Source organism: Pan paniscus, chromosome 8 (genome assembly GCF_029289425.2).
Source record: "Pan paniscus chromosome 8, NHGRI_mPanPan1-v2.0_pri, whole genome shotgun sequence".
Lineage (NCBI taxonomy): Eukaryota > Metazoa > Chordata > Mammalia > Primates > Hominidae > Pan > Pan paniscus.
In genome coordinates, this window is record NC_073257.2 from 139,255,994 (window position 1) to 139,277,461 (window position 21,468).

Sequence of the window (21,468 nt, forward strand, 5' to 3'; positions counted from 1 at the left end):
AAGTCTGGAACACTGATTCGGAGGTGTTTCCGTGCCCACAGAGCTAATGTATTCCTTTGACATCCTGCATTTTTCTGTTGTCACGGAAGAATTAATCCCATGGTAGGATGGATATTGCTCCGTCCTGGTGGCTTCTGGTTTAATTGGCTTAAACAGAATTATAGATTCCACTTGACTTCCACTAAAAGGAAACCTGCTGTCATTTTAATCAGCCAGTAGTATATTTGATCACTGTAGTTCTTCTGATTAAGATATGCAGTAACTATTTTTTAAAAAAAAGCTGTTTCAGTTTCAGAAGTTTTTAAAACCTGCCACCGAAGTGACATTGGAACTCCTTCTTTGGTTTCATCGAGATTCCTAACTCATTTCAGAACCTGTTTTATTTTTCTTTTTTTCCTTTGAGAAAACCGACTAGCACACTTTATGAAGGTACCGACGTTCACATCCTAGGGCTGCTGTAGCACAAACTGGGTGGCTTTCAACAACGGGAATGTATTCTCATAGCTTAGTGCTGGGAGCTGCAAGCCTGATGTCACGGTGTTGGCGTGGCCGCCCCCTCTGAAGGCTGCAGGGGAAAATCTGCCCCGTGCCTTTTCCTTTGCGTGTGTTGCTGGCGGTCTCTGGCACTGGTCATCTGTAACCACATCGCTCCAAGCCCTTCCTCCGTCATCACAGGCCTTCTCCTCATGCGAGTTTCTGTCTCAGTCTCCTTCTCCTTAGGAGGTACCAGCGGTTAGGTGAGGGCCCACTCTCCTCCAGCGGGTCCTCATCTTCCCTTGATTACATCCAAATACCCTGTTTCCAAATAAGGTCAGATTCAGAAATACCAGGGATTAGGACTTTAAATATTTCTGGGGACACAGTCCTACCCACAATTGTACTGATGCCCGGGAGGGATGACGGCTGCCCCTTTTTGTGGCTGTTGACGTAAACCAAACCCCATTGAAAACAATGACTTGACAGAGTCCCCGTGGTCACGAGCTTGGGATTCTGCTCACATTTGGAGTAAGCGTTGCAGCATCCTTTATTTGTCCCTGCCATTCTTGACACAGGGAGAAAGTCTGACGTTTTCAGAATGGCATGTGGGCTCCCAACGGCTGCTTGGAAATAAGGATTGGAAATGTTCTGTGAATTACACCCATTCCTGTAGTTTAGGGGTCCCCAAACCCCAGGTCCTCAGCCTCTGGTACAGGTCGTGGCCTGTTAGGAACCAGGCTGCACAGCAGCAGGTGAGCAACGGGTGAGCAAGCAAAGCTTCATCTGTGTTTACAGCCGTTCCCCATCGCCCGCATTACCACCTGAGCTCCACCTCCTGCCAGATCAGCAGCACCATTAGATTCTCACAGGAGAATGATCCCTATTGTGAACTGTGCGTGTGAGGGATCTAGGTGCCATACTCCTCATGAGAATCTAATGCCTGATGATCTGTCACTGTCTCCCATCTTCCCCTGATGGGATCATCTAGTTGCAAGAAAACAAGTTCAGGCTCCCACTGATTCTACATGATGGTGAGTTGTATAATTATTTCGTTATGTATTACAATGTAATAATAATAGAAATAAAGTACACGATCAATGTAATGCCCGTGAATCATCCTGAAACCATCCCCTACCCCAGTCCATGGAAAAATTTTCCTCCCTGAAACCAGTCCCTGGTGCCAAAAAGGTTGGGGACCGCTGCTGTAGTGGAACAGGATATATTTTTGTTCTCTGGAATGAGAAGCTTTGAGGATTAGGGCCAATTACTAAAATTGTACTAGGTTAGCCAGGAGAATCCTGTTTCTCAGCAAACTGGTAAAGAAATGGAGCAAATGCAGCCATCCCTTCCCGGCAGTGGCTTCTTGGCTCCAGGGTGAGCAGTGCTACAGAATGGGCAGGGCAGGGCAGGAGGCAGGGACCCTGGGGTGGCCGGGAGGCCCGAGGGCCAGAGGTCACGGGACTGAAGGAATGTGCGCATTTGTTGATGGCTGTTGCCGGGCTCTCTTTGTGGCAGCACATCCTCTGACCAGCGTTGGCTCCCGCGACCTCTCCACCCTCATTCCCTCCCTTGCCCTCTGCATTCCAGCCACACTGGCCCTTCTGCGTCCTGAAATGCACCAGCCCTCTCTGCCACTGCCCAGCGGGCTTCTGCTGCACTGCCTTGAGGACGTTGCTTGAGTCAGTTTTCCTTTTGCTGCCTGTACCATTTTGTCACTTGAATTAGCTTTTTCTAAGCCAGGCTTTCTCAATCTGGGCATGATTGGCATTCTGGGCTACCTGTTACTTTGTGGTAGAGGACCATGCGTGCATGGTGGACTCAAGGAATGTCCCCCTGCAGTGCCCTGGGCATACTCCTTCCTGTCTCAGCTTAAATGTCACCTCTTCTCCAGCCACGGAAACATCCTCTTTTCTCCTTTATGGCACCCACTATTATTTGCAATGATAGATTTGCTTGTGTGTTTCTTTAATGAGTTCCCCAGTAGGCTCTGAGCTCTGTGAAGATAGAACCTCACACGTCAATTCCCCACCATGCATCTAATGCTCAGAACAGTGCCTGGCACACAGCACATGCTCATTACATTATGGACGTGTGTGGAAAGAATGAACAAATGAATGAAAAGTCGGCATTTAACAGTGCTTCCTGACAGATGAGAAATGCTCGTGTATGGCAGGACAGGTGGCCTTCAATAAATGATAAATCAAAAAACAGAGTCTTTTTTTTTTTTTAGCAAAGGTAGCCGAATATCTTTTCCTACATTGTGATAGTTCATCAAAAAAATCATATGGAGGGGCAAAACGAATGTGTTCGGTTCAGAACAGTGGTTCTCAACTGAGATCTGCAGGAGGCATTGTGGGTTCTCCTGACTGGGGGAAGAGAAGGTGCTGCTAACCCTCCAGCAGTGCACACATGGCCCCCACACCAGAAAGAAATAGCCCAGAATCCCTGTCGTGTCCAGGTTGAGAAAGCCCGCCTTAGAAAAAATGAATTCAAGTGATGAAATGGAATGGGCAGCTAAAGCAAAACAGACTCAAGGAATGTCCTCAGATGTCCCTGTGTTTTGGTGGAGACAGAACAAAGGCTATGGCAAAGTGATCACTGGCTGGCCTTGAATCAGAATGAGTTTTAGGAGGATTTTCTTCGTAGTAGCTGTATTGATAAAACCGATGGAAAAGCCACTTCTGAATATCTATAATATTTCCACGAGAATGTTAAAAAGGAACAAAGCCTCCTTATCCCTCTAAAACTAAAGTGAGATGAAGAACAGGTGCTGGAAAGAATTTGATAAAATGAAATTTGAAGTATCTGAGTGATCAGCTGCAAGGCAAAAAATTCATTTTAACATCAACAAGCATTACATTTTCTGGGAAAAGGAGCAGTAGGAAATAATTCATCTTCCGTAACAATCTGGATGGCCTGCACTAGAGTTTGAACCTCTCCGAATCTCCATGGCTCCAAACAGCACAGGTGTGTTTCTCACACATGCTCCATATCCTCCTTTTCGCTCGGAACCCAGGTGAACAGAGGTTCCGCCACAGAGGAACACAGCCGGAGAGGACAGCAAAGAGTCCCCCGCCCTGGGGCTTCTGCCCCAAAATGTCAGTGTTCATGTCATTGGCTGAAGCAGATCACATGATCACCCCAGACTTCAAGGGGTGGAGAAGTGCGCTTAGGGGCAGGTGAGTGTGAGCGGCACCCACGTGCACCACACAGCTCGTTAGACAGGTGAGTCGGGTTCCAATCAAGAGCACCATCCAATCTAGATGGTTCATCTAGAAATCCCCTAAGTATGCATGTATTCTGAGAAAGACGACGTCCACGCTAGTCTCCCAAATAACTCGGCTTCCCCACAACTAGAGATGTGAGAATAGCATCTCATAAAACTTGTTGGGCCTCAATCCTCGTTTCTCTGTCGTGGAGTTTCCTTCTTCCGTTAAAGAGGGGGCTTAGGTAGGCAGAACCCTGCAGGAGAAGCAGCCTGAGAGAGTGGGCTCCTGACCCCCGTGACTGCGATGTGGGGAGTCCCACCAGGTGGCCAGTGCAGGAGGAAGGGGGCACACAGTAGAAGCTCGAAGTGTGATGTTTTGTGCCAGACTTAGAATCACTTTTGTTTAAGAAACAAGGCTGAGGCCTGAGTATCCCCGGCTGCTTTGGGGATGTGCCATCATTTGAGAAATAACATCCTCCTGCCTTTCCTAAATGCAGTGGAATGACGAAGGCCACGGCTGAAGGTTGAGAAGCTTGAAGTTGGGAGGGCCCAGGGCACACCTTTCCACACTCCATTCCCAGATTGTCATTATCTTGGGGGAAAAATACTTTTTAAATGGTCCACAGGTCATCACAGGCGTTAGTGGGCAGGTGACACAGCCCAAGGAAACTTGAAGGAGGGCCTTGATTGGTGTGGAGCCCTGATATGGTTTCGATCTGGGTCCCTGCCCAAATCTCAAGTCGTTGTAATCTCCAGTGTTGGAGGTGGGGCCTGGTGGGAGGTGATTGGGTCATAAGGGTGGATTTCCTCCTTGGTGCTGTGTCGTGAGAGTGAGTGAGTTCTCGTGAGATCTGGGTTGTTCAAAAGTATGTGGGACCGGCCGGGCGTGGTGGCTCATGCCTGTAATCCCAGCACTTCGGGCTGAGGCAGGGCAGATCACCTGAGGTCAGGAGTTTGAGACCAGCCTGGCCAATATGACAAAACCCCGTTTCTACTGAAAATACAAAAATTAGCCCATCGTGGTGGCAGGCACCTGTAATCCCAGCTACTTGGGAGGCTGAGGCATGAGAATCGCTTGAACCTGGGAGGCAGAGATTGCAGTGAGCCGAGACTGAGACACTGCACTCCAGCCTGGGTGACAGGAACTCTGTCTCAAAAAAAAAAAAAAAAAAAAAGAGGGGGTGTGAGACCTCCCTGCCTTCTGCTCTCGGTCCTGTGCCTGCTTTGCCTTCCGCCGTGAGTATAAGCTCCCTGACGCCTCCCCAGAAGTGGCTGCTGCCATGCTTCCTGTACAGCCTATGGAACTGTGAGCTGATTAAACCTCTTTTCTTTATACATTACTCAGTCTCAGATATTTCTTTAAGCCCTCTGAGCAGCTGAGCACCAGAGAAACCAACTCTCAATTAATTGGTAGGACTCTAACCCTCACTGTTGTCCAGTACTGAGTCCTGAGCCACATGCGGCCATTGGGCCCGTGTGAACCATCTTTCTAAGACCAAGTACAAAAAAACAAATGTTCTTATGGGCTGAGTTGCATCACCCCAAAATTCCTATGTTGAAATCCTAACCTTCAGTGTTTCAAAATGTGACTATATTTGGAGATAGGGTCTTTAAAGAGGTAATTAAGGTAAAATGAGGTCATTAGGGTGGGCCCTAATCGAATCTGACTGGTGTCCTTATAAGAAGGGGGATTAGGATACAGACACACACAGGGAAGACCATATTGAGGATACAGCAAGAAAGCAGCCATCTACAAGCCAACGAGAGAGGACTCAGAGGAAACCAGCCCTGCAGACACTTTGATCGCAGAATCCTGGCCTCCAGAACAGTGAGGAAGTGAATGAATGTGACTTGAGGCCCCCAGTACCCACTCAATGCTTCATTATGGCAGCCCTGGCAAACTAATACAAGGTGTCTCATTCATTTGTTTGTATAGATTTCATGTTGAAATAGTAATATTTTAGATAGAGTCAATATTACTAAAATTAATTTTACTCTTTAAAAGGTAGCAGCTAGGAAATGCAACATTCACAGATGTGGCTCCTGTTGGGTTCCTGTTGGACGGTGCTGCTCTGAGTCAAAGACTTTGCTCTTGTTGAGCGCCAAGAACATCGTCAGACCAGCACTGCCGCCCACATGCGGCTGGGAAGCGGAAGCTGCCCACTGTCCTGTGGGGCCTCACAGGCAGTAGAATTGCCTGTCTGCCTGTTGGTATCTACTCCTTAGACTACAGGAATATTTAAACAGCAAAAATATTTCTGAAAGAGTTACAAAATGGGGACTCAAGTCTGGAAAGAATAAAATGTATGTCGAAATGGCAAGGAAAAAAGCATGATCACAAGCACCAAGATATGATGTTTTTTTCCTGTGACTCAATGTCATTTCTGTAGTGGTGAAACAGCTGTCAAGACTACGGCAGTTACCAGGGGGAACCTGGAGGGAAGGGTGACTTGGGAGTTCTCACATGGCCCTGAAGGAAATACAGATGAGGCAAATAGGAGAGAGGTAGAAACAGGCAGCTGCCAAGATAAAGTGTAAGAAATCAAGAAAAAGCAGCATCTTCTTGTTGGAGCAAGACAGAGTTTTCCGATACCTATTTTATTATTAAAATTTAGAATTATGCCCCTCGGTGATGTTGTTTTCACTTGTGCTTTGGATAAATCCCATTATAATCTCATTTTTCATTTCCCGGGCTTAGCAAGGATAAGTCACGTTTGCTCCTCAGGATCTGTCTATGCACGTGCCTTAGGGAATGCGAGCCTTCCCCGCTGACAGACTGGCTCTAAGATCTGCACCATCTTGACCCACTTCTACCTGGGCCACTTCTGAACAACTCAGGCCTCTGGGCAGAAGCCCTGCTGCTAGATCCAGTTCACTTTGTGTCTCCTTGTAAGCTCTCAGTCCCTCTCACCTGGGTCTGTCTGAGATCCCTACCCACTCTCCTCCCCAAGGCCCCATACCTGTCTCCACCCTTCCGCTCCTGCAGATAGATAGCAGTCTGGTTTCTAATAAAGTGGCCTCTGGATCACAGCGTGAACTGCTTCAAAGATGCCCAAACCTCAGGGATTCTCCCATCTCCTCTGCAGGCGATCCAGGCCTCTCACCTGGCATGAGGCCCCTTAGAGTAGGAATCGAGCCTCCAGATGTACCCTCTCATCACCCACAGCATCTGGCCTTCTGAACATGCCCTCTGTTCCCCAAGCCCTTGCACCTTCCCATGGTCTGCCCCGGCATGGACCGGCTGCTTCTTGCTGCTGTCTCGTGTGACGGCTGCCATGACGGCTGCCTTCCCGCCTTCTGGGCATATTTCACTGCTCTCAAACTTTCGTGGCTTTTGGAGTTCACTGGGGAATCTTGTTAAAATCCAGATTTTGATTCAGCTGGTCTGGGGTGGGCCCCGAGGCTCTGCATTTCTGAGAAGCTCCCAGGTGATGTCCCAGCTGCTCCAGGGACCATCCCTGAGTCCCCAGGGCCCGTGCTGACTTAAGCTCCTGAGAGCAGAGGCAGTGGCTGTGGCTGCCACCTCTGGATCTCCCTCTGAGGGAGCTGTGCCGTGGCCGGGGCTCCACTCCATTTTTTTAAATAGCTTTTTAAGAGTGGTTTTAGGCTCACAGCAACATTGAACAGTGAGTACAGCCAGGTCCCAGACACCCCCTGCCCACACACATACGCAGGCACGGGGCTTTCAGGGTGGTCATTTGTTAGTGAGTTGAGCACATTCTGGCCAGCACTTGAGCAAACAGCACACGATCAAGAAGGTGGCCGTCACTCAGACTTTCCACAAAGTTCCTTATTTGGGGCATATTTTGTTTGTTAACGGATCTTGCATCCTGACTCAGACTGAGCCCCTGGGAGAGCGAAAGGCCATGCCTCCCTCCTCCCCACCCCCAGCGCCGGGCCGGGGGCAGATCCCACCCCACTCTGCCACATGCCACATCACAGTTGGGTTTTGTCAGTGTGCTCCTTTCCCAAGGCTAACACTAACTTGACTTTAGCACCACGTTCACTGCAAAGGTTATGGATCAGACAGAGACAAATTCTTGCAAGAGCAGAGCTGGATTTTCCTGTCTAGAATCTTGTATGTTAAAAATAACAATCTTCCGTCCAAATGATTACAGCAGTTTATTAAGTGACCGAACGGGCAGACAAGCATGCAGGGAGGGCCGTCAGCATCCACAGAACTTACCGACCTGACTGAGAGCGCCACGTGCACCAGGCTCACGTCCTGAGCATGTGCCTGCAGCCCTTGGAGTGTTTACAAGAATTTCCTTGGTTCGATCTTACATGTATTTCATTTTAGGGGAAACAATGCAATTCCAGTTTTACAAATGTATTGGGGTAAGGAGACTTAAGACCTCAGTTAAGCTTGGAGACCAGTGATTACTGGGGCTTACAAGATGATAAAATGGAAGCCAAGTGGGACGTCAGTCTGGCAAAACCATGACCCGGCTACAGCTCCACTGACCCAGCCTGTCTCCTCGTGGCCCATTTCCATATGCAATTAAGGAAATCTTCATTTCCATATGCAATTAAGGAAATCTTCATTACGTACTTACTCTGTGGAAAGGATATACACCCTAGAGCTCATTCACTGTTTGAAATGTCTACAGCTTCCTAGGGGAAATAGGGGCTTCCAGAATCCAGGACAAGCTTGCCTCTGGACAAGGCTGAGCAGGCTGTTAAGGGAGCAGGGGTCCCCATCCCAGGCCCCCTGCGATGGTGTCTCTCTGTGCTCCCCGGGAGAGTGGGCGGGGGCAGGGAGAGACGGGAATCGGGTGATATTAAAGTTTCTCTGCCTTTGTGCTTGGAAACCAGCAAGGCAGAATGGATTTGCTGCTGTTTTATATTGGACACGGGCTTTTGAATGATGTTCTGTTATCTTTCTGTATTTCTTCCCCACGGAATCATTCTTCTGTTTTTGCTTTTCCACCGTTTTTTAAAGTTTTGAATGTCTTTCAGCCTAGCCCTTGGTTTCTTAATCTTTTTCTTTCTTTCTGCAAAATGTCATTTCCATCTGTTTCCATTTTCATTCTTTTACGTTTCTTCCTTCCCGAGCTAATAATGACTCCTTGCTCCTTTTCCGTTCCATTCTTGCCGCCCGCCTGAGTGTGCCCCAAAAGCCTTCTGTTTGGTTTTATCATGGCAGACCAGTGTTCTTTTCTGAAGATGCTCTGAATTGTCTGTCTTATTGTGTTTGGTTGAGGCCTAGTAATTTTCGATAAAGCCCTTAATCCAAGTACTTGACTGAAAATTACCAGGCTTCTCTGTGGAGGATAAGGGTCAAAAATAGAAGTCCTTCTATAAGGAAAATGCAGTCAGAGTGAGACAGTCAGTATTAGCCAACACCAGCCACCTCTGAAATCAAGAAACAGCCTGGCAGGTTGACAAATGCGATACATAATTTATAGCCCAAGTGATATATGAAGCCCCGTGACTATTTTCAGCTGGAGCTCTGATGTATTTTCCCTTAAAATAACCTTCCCTTGACAAAGTTCACACTTTGCCTTGTACCAACGTAAAAAAAAAAGCGTTTTGCATCATTGTGTAAACTAAAAATAGGAGTTTGGAGCAAATTTCCATTTTTGGTCAAATGTTTGCATCTCTTTTCCAAGTATTTGGGGTGAAATTTTCACATCTTCTAAGTTTCCCTTTGGAAACACAGTTGTTATTAAGAGGGACTGCAGGTCAACATAATGAAGCCAGCATATGGGTTTCTTGTTGGCATTTCTAGAATTTTTGAAAATGTGATATTAGCAGAACCTATTCAGCCAGAATTTGGCCTGAATATTCAAAGAGATCATATGTTCATTATGATTTGCTCCCATACAGTAATTTATGATCAAAGCATGAGAAAGTCCATTTTCGAGTCAGTAACAACACTGCTCCCTTAGCTTGTGTGGGATCACTAACAAGCTTTTCCACTCAAAGCCCACCGTGTGCCCAGTGCCGTCCTGCGCCGTGAAATACCGAGATGGAGCCAGGCCCACCTCGAGGCAATTCTAGCGTCAGGGCTCTCATATGAGCAGATAAATAACAAAACCCACCTTCCGCCCATCACACAGGTGGGCGCTGGGTCTCCCTATCCCACAGGTGCAGAAGTGATGACTTCTTTTGGAGAGCTAGCGAAGACTTCACAGAGGTGGTCACATTTCGTGCTTCTTGAAGAGTGAAATTAAGTTTGCCAGCTGATGGCTGGGAGGAATGGGAATTTCAGAGTGTGAGAATAGCGCCCGAAGGGGAAGAGCTCCTGATGACATCTCGCTTTTCCGGGGAAGTAGAGCCATTCTGGGAGATAGCAGTGCGGGGGACTGTCTTCGTCCCTTCATGCTCCCATAACAAAATGCCACAGACTGGGTGGTTTATAAACCACAAATTCATTTCTCACCATTCTGGACCTGGGGATTCCTAGATCAAGGCACTCACAGATCTGGTGTCTGGAGAGGGCCCTCTGCCTGCTCCACATAAGTAGCGCCTTCTCTGAGTAGTCATGTCCTGGCAGGTGTGGCGGCGCTCTCCCGGGCCTCTGTTTTGAGGCCACTCATCCCATTCGTGAGGGCTCCACCGTCATGACCTAATCACCCTCTAAGGCCTCATCTCCTAATGCCAACACCTTGAAGGTGAGGATTTCAACCCGTGAATTTGAGGGAGACACAAATATTCAGAGCATAGCAAAGACATTGGAGCTAGTTTGTCAGTGGCCCTGTATTGTCTCCTGAAGATTTGGCTTACAAGGACCCAATGGAAATTTCGTGAAAGTAGAAAATAATGATTTCATTTTCCTCTTTTAAGGGGGTAATTCTGACAACATGGTGGCAGCAGACTTAGAGGAGGGAGGGTGGGGGCCAGAGACGAGACGAGGGGTGGGGCATTGGGCCAGGCCTGAGCCCCGTAAAGCCAGTGGCAGATGGAAGTGATGTCATGAGACTTCAAGTTAGCAGATTCCACAGTGTCAAAGACCCTTGAACAGGGTTAAAGCCAGAAAAGCAAGTGCCAGGGGTGACTGGGGCACCCACTGGCCTAGAAGCCAAGAGTTCTTGCCGGGAGGAAGATAGGAAGGGAATGCTTCACTTGCTGCAGAGAGCAGATGGAGGTCCTTTCATCCTTTCAGCATTGAGCAAGGCAGCGAGGGTGCATACTGAGCAGTCCTGTGCAGGGCATTTAATGGAGGGTGTCAAGGAAAGGGAGAAATGAGCAGGGTCACAGCTGCAGTGATGCTGGGTGCATAGAGAGCCCTGGGCCAGGTTACAGCTGCAGTGATGCTGGCTGCATTCAAGAATTCTGGGCCAGGTTACAGCTGCAGTGATGCTAGGTGCATAGAGAGTCCTGGGCCAGTTCACAGCTGCAGTGATGCTGGCTGCATTCAAGAATCCTGGGCCAGGTCACAGCTGCAGTGATGCTGGGTGTATAGAGAGTCCTGGGCTAGGTCACAACTGCAGTGATGCTGGCTGCATTCAAGAATCCCGGGCCAGGTTACGGCTGCAGTGATGCTGGCTGCATTCAAGAATCCTGGGCCAGTTCACAGCTGTAGTGATGCTGGGTGTATAGAGAGTCCTGGGCTAGGTCACAGCTGCAGTGATGCTGGCTGCATTCAAGAATCCCGGGCCAGGTTACGGCTGCAGTGATGCTGGCTGCATTCAAGAATCCTGGGCCAGGTCACAGCTGCAGTGATGCTGGGTGTATAGAGAGTCCTGGGCCAGGTCACAGCTGCAGTGATGTTTGTTGACTCCCCAGCCTGTGTCCTGGATCCCCCATCCCAGGACATCTCACCAGCAAGTCCGCACTCTCCCTTTGCAGCACCCATGTGTTCTCTGTCAGCTGCCACCCTCCCACCTGCAACCATGCCATTATTGCTCTCACCTTTAAGAAGAGTTCCTTCTTGTTCCAACTCCCCTGTCCAGCCACTGCCCATTTCTCCTTCTCTTTCTACAACACTCCGTAAAGGATGGTCTGCACTTGCTGTTCCTCTCCTCCTGTTGTCTCTGGAGTCCACTCCCTCACCAGTGGCCAGTAGCTGCCTGTGGAAGGCAGGAGTGAGCAGCACGGTGTCTCTTTCTGTCCAGTTAAAGCACCGAGCAAGAAGCAACTGTATCTCTTGCTGCCTGCTTTAGTCTTTTCAAGGTCTTTCTTTGCAAAACTACAAATGTCCTGACCTAAAGAAAAAATGCCATATCTCTGTTACAAAAAAAAAAAAAAATCTTCATTTTTTAATCTAGGGCATTACAAGCTCAGTGAGTAGTTTTCTGTTTTGACTAATAAGGACTTGCTGTGGAATAAAGGAGACATGTTGACGAGCGTAAGTGACCCGGGCAGTGACTCCTGTGTGATCTGAGCATAAGCGACCCGGGCAGTGACTCCTGTGTGATCTGAGCATAAGCGACCCGGGCAGTGACTCCTGTGTGATCTGAGCATAAGCGACCCGGGCAGTGACTCCTGTGTGATCTGAGCATAAGCGACCCGGGCAGTGACTCCTGTGTGATCTGAGCATAAGCGACCCGGGCAGTGACTCCTGTGTGATCTGAGCATAAGCGACCCGGGCAGTGACTCCTGTGTGATCTGAGCATAAGCGACCCGGGCAGTGACTCCTGTGTGATCTGAGCATAAGTGACCCGGGCAGTGACTCCTGTGTGATCCGAGCATAAGCGACCCGGGCAGCGACTCCTATGTGATCTCAGCAGCATCTCCTGCATGACACAGGTAGTAGCTCCTGCATGACCAGGCAGTAACTCCTGTATGACCCGGGCAGTGACTCCTGTGTGATCTGAGCGTAAGTGACCCGGGCAGCGACTCCTGTGTGATCTGAGCATAAGCGACCCGGGCAGTGACTCCTGTGTGATCTGAGCATAAGCGACCCGGGCAGTGACTCCTATGTGATCTGAGCATAAGCGACCCGGGCAGTGACTCCTGTGTGATCTGAGCATAAGCGACCCGGGCAGTGACTCCTGTGTGATCTGAGCATAAGCGACCCGGGCAGTGACTCCTGTGTGATCTGAGCATAAGCGACCCGGGCAGTGACTCCTGTGTGATCTGAGCATAAGCGACCCGGGCAGTGACTCCTGTGTGATCTGAGCATAAGCGACCCGGGCAGTGACTCCTGTGTGATCTGAGCATAAGCGACCCGGGCAGTGACTCCTGTGTGATCTGAGCATAAGCGACCCGGGCAGTGACTCCTGTGTGATCTGAGCATAAGCGACCCGGGCAGTGACTCCTGTGTGATCTGAGCATAAGCGACCCGGGCAGTGACTCCTGTGTGATCTGAGCATAAGCGACCCGGGCAGTGACTCCTGTGTGATCTGAGCATAAGCGACCCGGGCAGTGACTCCTGTGTGATCTGAGCATAAGCGACCCGGGCAGTGACTCCTGTGTGATCTGAGCATAAGCGACCCGGGCAGTGACTCCTGTGTGATCTGAGCATAAGCGACCCGGGCAGTGACTCCTGTGTGATCTGAGCATAAGCGACCCGGGCAGTGACTCCTGTGTGATCTGAGCATAAGCGACCCGGGCAGTGACTCCTGTGTGATCTGAGCATAAGCGACCCGGGCAGTGACTCCTGTGTGATCTGAGCATAAGCGACCCGGGCAGTGACTCCTGTGTGATCTGAGCATAAGCGACCCGGGCAGTGACTCCTGTGTGATCTGAGCATAAGCGACCCGGGCAGTGACTCCTGTGTGATCTGAGCGTAAGCGACCCGGGCAGTGACTCCTGTGTGATCTGAGCGTAAGCGACCCGGGCAGTGACTCCTGTGTGATCTGAGCGTAAGCGACCCGGGCAGTGACTCCTGTGTGATCTGAGCATAAGCGACCCGGGCAGTGACTCCTGTGTGATCTGAGCATAAGCGACCCGGGCAGTGACTCCTGTGTGATCTGAGCATAAGCGACCCGGGCAGTGACTCCTGTGTGATCTGAGCATAAGCGACCCGGGCAGTGACTCCTGTGTGATCTGAGCATAAGCGACCCGGGCAGTGACTCCTGTGTGATCTGAGCGTAAGCGACCCGGGCAGTGACTCCTGTGTGATCTGAGCGTAAGTGACCCGGGCAGTGACTCCTGTGTGATCTGAGCATAAGTGACCCGGGCAGTGACTCCTGTGTGATCTGAGCATAAGTGACCCGGGCAGTGACTCCTGTGTGATCTGAGCATAAGTGACCCGGGCAGTGACTCCTGTGTGATCTGAGCGTAAGTGACCCGGGCAGTGACTCCTGTGTGATCTGAGCGTAAGCGACCCGGGCAGTGACTCCTGTGTGATCTGAGCATAAGCGACCCGGGCAGTGACTCCTGTGTGATCTGAGCATAAGCGACCCGGGCAGTGACTCCTGTGTGATCTGAGCATAAGCGACCCGGGCAGTGACTCCTGTGTGATCTGAGCATAAGCGACCCGGGCAGTGACTCCTGTGTGATCTGAGCATAAGTGACCCGGGCAGTGACTCCTGTGTGATCTGAGCATAAGCGACCCGGGCAGTGACTCCTGTGTGATCTGAGCATAAGCGACCCGGGCAGTGACTCCTGTGTGATCTGACCATAAGCGACCCGGGCAGTGACTCCTGTGTGATCTGAGCATAAGCGACCCGGGCAGTGACTCCTGTGTGATCTGAGCATAAGTGACCCGGGCAGTGACTCCTGTGTGATCTGAGCATAAGCGACCCGGGCAGTGACTCCTGTGTGATCTGAGCATAAGCGACCCGGGCAGTGACTCCTGTGTGATCTGAGCATAAGCGACCCGGGCAGTGACTCCTGTGTGATCTGAGCATAAGCGACCCGGGCAGTGACTCCTGTGTGATCTGAGCATAAGCGACCCGGGCAGTGACTCCTATGTGATCTGAGCATAAGTGACCCGGGCAGTGACTCCTGTGTGATCTGAGCATAAGTGACCCGGGCAGTGACTCCTGTGTGATCTGAGCATAAGTGACCCGGGCAGTGACTCCTGTGTGATCTGAGCGTAAGTGACCCGGGCAGTGACTCCTGTGTGATCTGAGCGTAAGCGACCCGGGCAGTGACTCCTGTGTGATCTGAGCATAAGCGACCCGGGCAGTGACTCCTGTGTGATCTGAGCATAAGCGACCCGGGCAGTGACTCCTGTGTGATCTGAGCATAAGCGACCCGGGCAGTGACTCCTATGTGATCTGAGCATAAGCGACCCGGGCAGTGACTCCTATGTGATCTGAGCATAAGTGACCCGGGCAGTGACTCCTGTGTGATCTGAGCATAAGTGACCCGGGCAGTGACTCCTATGTGATCTGAGCATAAGTGACCCGGGCAGTGACTCCTGTGTGATCTGAGCATAAGTGACCCGGGCAGTGACTCCTGTGTGATCTGAGCATAAGCGACCCGGGCAGTGACTCCTGTGTGATCTGAGCATAAGCGACCCGGGCAGTGACTCCTGTGTGATCTGAGCATAAGCGACCCGGGCAGTGACTCCTGTGTGATCTGAGCATAAGCGACCCGGGCAGTGACTCCTGTGTGATCTGAGCATAAGTGACCCGGGCAGTGACTCCTATGTGATCTGAGCATAAGCGACCCGGGCAGTGACTCCTGTGTGATCTGAGCATAAGCGACCCGGGCAGTGACTCCTGTGTGATCTGAGCATAAGCGACCCGGGCAGTGACTCCTATGTGATCTGAGCATAAGTGACCCGGGCAGTGACTCCTGTGTGATCTGAGCGTAAGTGACCCGGGCAGCGACTCCTGTGTGATCTGAGCGTAAGCGACCCGGGCAGTGACTCCTGTGTGATCTGAGCATAAGCGACCCGGGCAGTGACTCCTGTGTGATCTGAGCATAAGCGACCCGGGCAGTGACTCCTGTGTGATCTGAGCATAAGTGACCCGGGCAGTGACTCCTATGTGATCTGAGCATAAGCGACCCGGGCAGTGACTCCTATGTGATCTGAGCATAAGTGACCCGGGCAGTGACTCCTATGTGATCTGAGCATAAGCGACCCGGGCAGTGACTCCTATGTGATCTGAGCATAAGCGACCCGGGCAGTGACTCCTATGTGATCTGAGCATAAGCGACCCGGGCAGTGACTCCTGTGTGATCTGAGCATAAGCGACCCGGGCAGTGACTCCTGTGTGATCTGAGCATAAGCGACCCGGGCAGTGACTCCTGTGTGATCTGAGCATAAGCGACCCGGGCAGTGACTCCTGTGTGATCTGAGCATAAGCGACCCGGGCAGTGACTCCTGTGTGATCTGAGCATAAGTGACCCGGGCAGTGACTCCTATGTGATCTGAGCATAAGTGACCCGGGCAGTGACTCCTGTGTGATCTGAGCGTAAGCGACCCGGGCAGTGACTCCTGTGTGATCTGAGCATAAGCGACCCGGGCAGTGACTCCTGTGTGATCTGAGCATAAGCGACCCGGGCAGTGACTCCTGTGTGATCTGAGCATAAGCGACCCGGGCAGTGACTCCTGTGTGATCTGAGCATAAGCGACCCGGGCAGTGACTCCTGTGTGATCTGAGCATAAGTGACCCGGGCAGTGACTCCTATGTGATCTGAGCATAAGTGACCCGGGCAGTGACTCCTGTGTGATCTGAGCGTAAGCGACCCGGGCAGTGACTCCTGTGTGATCTGAGCATAAGCGACCCGGGCAGTGACTCCTGTGTGATCTGAGCATAAGTGACCCGGGCAGTGACTCCTGTGTGATCTGAGCGTAAGTGACACGGGTGGCGACTCCTATGTGATCTGATCATGAGTGACCCGGGCAGCGTCTCCTGTGTGATCCGAGCATGAGTTACCCGGGCAGCGACTCCTATGTGATCTGAGCATGAGTTACACGGGCAGCGACTCCTATGTGATCTCAGCAGCATCTCCTGCATGACACAGGTAGTAGCTCCTGCATGACCAGGCAGTAACTCCTGTATGACCCGGGCAGTGTCTCCTGTGTGACCCGGGCAGTATCTCCTGTATGACACGGGCAGTGACTCCTGTATGACACGGGCAGTGACTCCTGTATGACCCGGGCAGTGTCTCTTGTATGACATGGGCAGTGACTCCTGTATGACACGGGCAGTGACTCCTGTATGACACGGGCAGTGTCTCCTATATGACACGGGCAGTATCTCCTGTATGACCTGGACAGTGTGTCCTGTATGACACGGGCAGTGACTCCTGTATGACACGGGCAGTATCTCCTGTATGACCTGGGCAGTATCTCCTGTATGACCCACGCAGTGTGTCCTGTATGACACGGACAGTGACTCCTGTATGATACAGGCAGTGACTCCTGTATGACCCGGGCAGTGTCTCCTGTGTGACCTGGGCAGTGACTCCTGTATGTCCCGGGCAGTGTCTCCTGTATGACCCACGCAGTGACTCCTGTATGACACGGGCAGTGTCTCCTGTATGACCCACGCAGTGTCTCCTGTATGACACGGGCAGTGACTCCTGTATGACCCACGCGGTGTCTCCTGTATGACCCACACAGTGACTCCTGTATGACACGGACAGTGTGTCCTGTATGACACGGGCAGTGACTCCTGTGTGACCCAGGCAGTCACTCCTGTATGACCTACGCAGTGCCTCCTGTATGACCCAGGTGGTGACTCCTGTATGACACGGGCAGTGTCTCCTGTATGACCCACGCAGGGACTCCTGTATGACACGGGCAGTGACTCCTGTATGACCCACGCAGTGTCTCCTGTATGACCCACGCAGTGTCTCCTGTATGACATGGGCAGTGACTCCTCTGTGACCCAGGCAGTGACTCCTGTATGACCTACGCAGTGACTCCTGTATGACATGGGCAGTATCTCTTGTATGACCCACGCAATGTCTCCTGTATGACCCATGCAGTGACTTCTGTATGACATGGGCAGTGACTCCTCTGTGACCCGGGCAGTGACTCCTGTATGACCTACGCAGTGACTCCTGTATGACACGGGCAGTATCTCCTGTATGACCCATGCAGTGTCTCCTGTATGACCCACAAAGTGACTCCTATATGACACGGGCAGTGACTCCTGTATGACCCACGCAGTGTCTCCTGTATGACCCACGCAGTGACTCCTGTATGACATGGGCAGTGACTCCTGTGTGACCCAGGCAGTGACTCCTGTATGATCCACGCAGTGACTCCTGTATGACATGGGTAATATCTCCTGTATGACCCACGCAGTGTCTCCTGTATGACCCACAAAGTGACTCCTGTATGACACGGGCAGTGACTCCTGTATTACCCAGGCAGTGACTCCTGTATGACCCACGCAGTGTCTCCTGTATGACCCACGCAGGGACTCCTGTATGACATGGGCAGTGACTCCTGTATGACACGGGCAGTGACTCCTGTATGACCCATGCAGTGTCTCCTGTATGACCCATGCAGTGACTCCTGTATGACACGGACAGTGTGTCCTATATGACACGGGCAGTGACTCCTGTGTGACCCGGGCAGTGACTCCTGTATGACACGGGCAGTGACTCCTGTATGACCCACGCAGTGTCTCCTGTATGACCCACGCAGGGACTCCTGTATGACACGGGCAGTGTGTCTTGTATGACACGGGCAGTGACTCCTGTATGACACGGGCAGTATCTCCTGTATGACACATGCAGTGTGTCCTGTATGACACGCGCAGTGACTCCTGTATGATACAGGCAGTGTCTCCTGTATGACATGGGCAGTGACTCCTGTATGACCCACGCAGTGTGTCCTGTATAACATGGCAGTGTCTCCTGTATGACCCATGCAGTGACTCCTGTATGACACGGGCAGTGACTCCTGTATGACCCACGCAGTGTCTTCTGTATGACCCACGCAGGGACTCCTGTATGACCTACACAGTGCCTCCTGTATGACCCACGCAGGGACTCCTGTATGACACAGGCAGTGTGTCTTGTATGACACGGGCAGTGACTCCTGTATGACACGGGCAGTATCTCCTGTATGACACATGCAGTGTGTCCTGTATGACACGCGCAGTGACTCCTGTATGATACAGGCAGTGTCTCCTGTATGACATGGGCAGTGACTCCTGTATGACCCACGCAGTGTGTCCTGTATGACATGGGCAGTGTCTCCTGTATGACCCATGCAGTGACTCCTGTATGACCCACACAGTGACTCCTGTATGACACGGGCAGTGTCTCCTGTATGACCCACGCAGTGACTCCTGTATGACACGGGCAGTGACTCCTCTATGACACGGGCAGTGTCTCCTGTATGACCCACGCAGGGACTCCTGTATGACACAGGCAGTGACTCCTGTATCACACGGGCAGTGTCTCCTGTATGACCCATGCAGTGTGTCCTGTATGACACGCGCAGTGACTCCTGTATGACACGGACAGTGTGTCCTATATGACACGGGCATTGTGTCCTGTATGACCCACGCAGTGTCTCCTGTATGACCCACAAAGTGACTCCTGTATGACACGGGCAGTGTCTCCTGTATGACCCACGCAGTGACTCCTGTATGACCCACGCAGTGACTCCTGTATGACACGGGCAGTGACTCCTGTGTGACCCACGCAGTGACTCCTGTATGACCTACACAGTGCCTCCTGTATGACCCACGCAGGGACTCCTGTATGACATGGGCAGTGTGTCTTGTATGACACATGCAGTGTGTCCTGTATGACACGCGCAGTGACTCCTGTATGACCCGGGCAGCGACTCCTGTATCACACGGGCAGTGTCTCCTGTATGACCCATGCAGTGTGTCCTGTATGACACGCGCAGTGACTCCTGTATGACACGGACAGTGTGTCCTATATGACACGGGCATTGTGTCCTGTATGACCCACGCAGTGTCTCCTGTATGACCCACAAAGTGACTCCTGTATGACACGGGCAGTGTCTCCTGTATGACCCACGCAGTGACTCCTGTATGACCCACGCAGTGACTCCTGTATGACACGGGCAGTGACTCCTGTGTGACCCACGCAGTGACTCCTGTATGACCTACACAGTGCCTCCTGTATGACCCACACAGGGACTCCTGTATGACATGGGCAGTGTGTCTTGTATGACACATGCAGTGTGTCCTGTATGACACGCGCAGTGACTCCTGTATGATACAGGCAGTGTCTCCTGTATGACATGGGCAGTGACTCCTGTATGACCCACGCAGTGTGTCCTGTATGACACGTGCAGTGACTCCTGTATGATACAGGCAGTGTCGCCTGTATGACATGGACAGTGTCTCCTGTATGACCCATGCAGTGACTCCTGTATGACCCACACAGTGACTCCTATATGACACGGGCAGTGTCTCCTGTATGACCCACGCAGTGTCTCCTGTATGACCCACGCAGTGACTCCTGTATGACATGGGCAGTGACTCCTCTGTGACCCTGGAAGTGACTCCTGTATGACCTACGCAGTGACTCCTGTATGACACGGGCAGTGTCTCCTGTATGACCCACGCAGTGACTCCTGTATGACCCACGCAGGGACTCCTGTATGACACAGGCAGTGTCTCCTGTATGACCCACACAGGGACTCCTGTATGACACGGGCAGTGACTCCTGTATGACCCACGCAGGGACTCCTGTATGACACGGGCAGTGACTCCTGTATGACCCACGCAGTGCCTCCTGTATGACACAGGCAGTGTGTCCTGTATGAGACGGGCAGTGACTCGTGTATGACACGGGCTGTATCTCCTGTATGACCCACACAGTGTGTCCTGTATGACACGGGCAGTGACTCCTCTGTGACCCGGGCAGTGACTCCTGTATGACCTACGCAGTGACTCCTGTATGACACAGGCAGTGTCTCCTGTATGACCCACGCAGGGACTCCTGTATGACACGGGCAGTGACTCCTGTATGACCCACGCAGTGACTCCTGTATGACATGGGCAGTGTATCCTATATGACACGGGCAGCGACTCCTGTATGACATGGGCAGCGACTCCTGTATGACACGGACAGTGTCTCCTGTATGACCCACACAGGGACTCCTATATGACACGGGCAGCGACTCCTGTATGACACGGGCAGCAACTCCTGTATGACACGAGCAGTGACTCCTGTATGACACGGGCAGCGACTCCTGTATGACACGGGCAGTGACTCCTGTGTGACCCGGGCAGTGTCTCCTGTGTGACACGGGCAGCGACTCCTGTATGACACGGGCAGCGACTCCTGTATGACACGGGCAGTGACTCCTGTGTGACCCGGGCAGCGACTCCTGTATGACATGGGCAGTGACTCCTGTGTGACCCGGGCAGTGTCTCCTGTATGACCCGGGCAATGTGTCCTGTATGACACGGGCAGTGACTCCTGTGTGACCCGGGGAGTGTCTCCTGTATGACCCACGCAGTGACTCCTGTATGACACGGGCAGTGACTCCTGTATGACCCACGCAGTGACTCCTGTATGACACGGGGAGTGACTCCTGTATGACACGGGCAGTGACTCCTGTATGACACGGGCAGCGACTCCTGTATGACACGGGCAGTGACTCCTGTGTGACCCGGGCAGTGTCTCCTGTATGACATGGGCAGCGACTCCTGTATGACACGGGCAGTGACTCCTGTGTGACCCGGGCAGCGACTCCTGTATGACCTGGGCAGTGACTCCTGTGTGACCCGGGCATTGACTCCTGTGTGACCCGGGCAGTGTCTCCTGTATGACACGGGCAGTATCTCCTGTATGACACGGGCAGTGACTCCTGTATGACCCGGGCAGCGACTCCTGTGTGACCTGTGCATGTCCTGGGTAGTGGGTCCTGCATGTCCTCGGTAGTGGGTCCTGCATGTCCTGGGCAGTGACTCCTCTATGACATGGGTCATGGCTCCTGGATGACACAAATAGTGGCTCCTGGATGACACAGGAAGCGACTCCTGTAT

General features: G+C 51.8%; 1 protein-coding gene across 6 annotated transcripts in view; it reads left to right on the forward strand.

Moving 5' to 3' along the window:
• DOCK1 (dedicator of cytokinesis 1) overlaps positions 1 to 21,468 on the forward strand; it is a 561,485-nt gene that overhangs the window by 485,383 nt on the left and 54,634 nt on the right. The gene's annotated exons all lie outside the window — the stretch shown is intronic.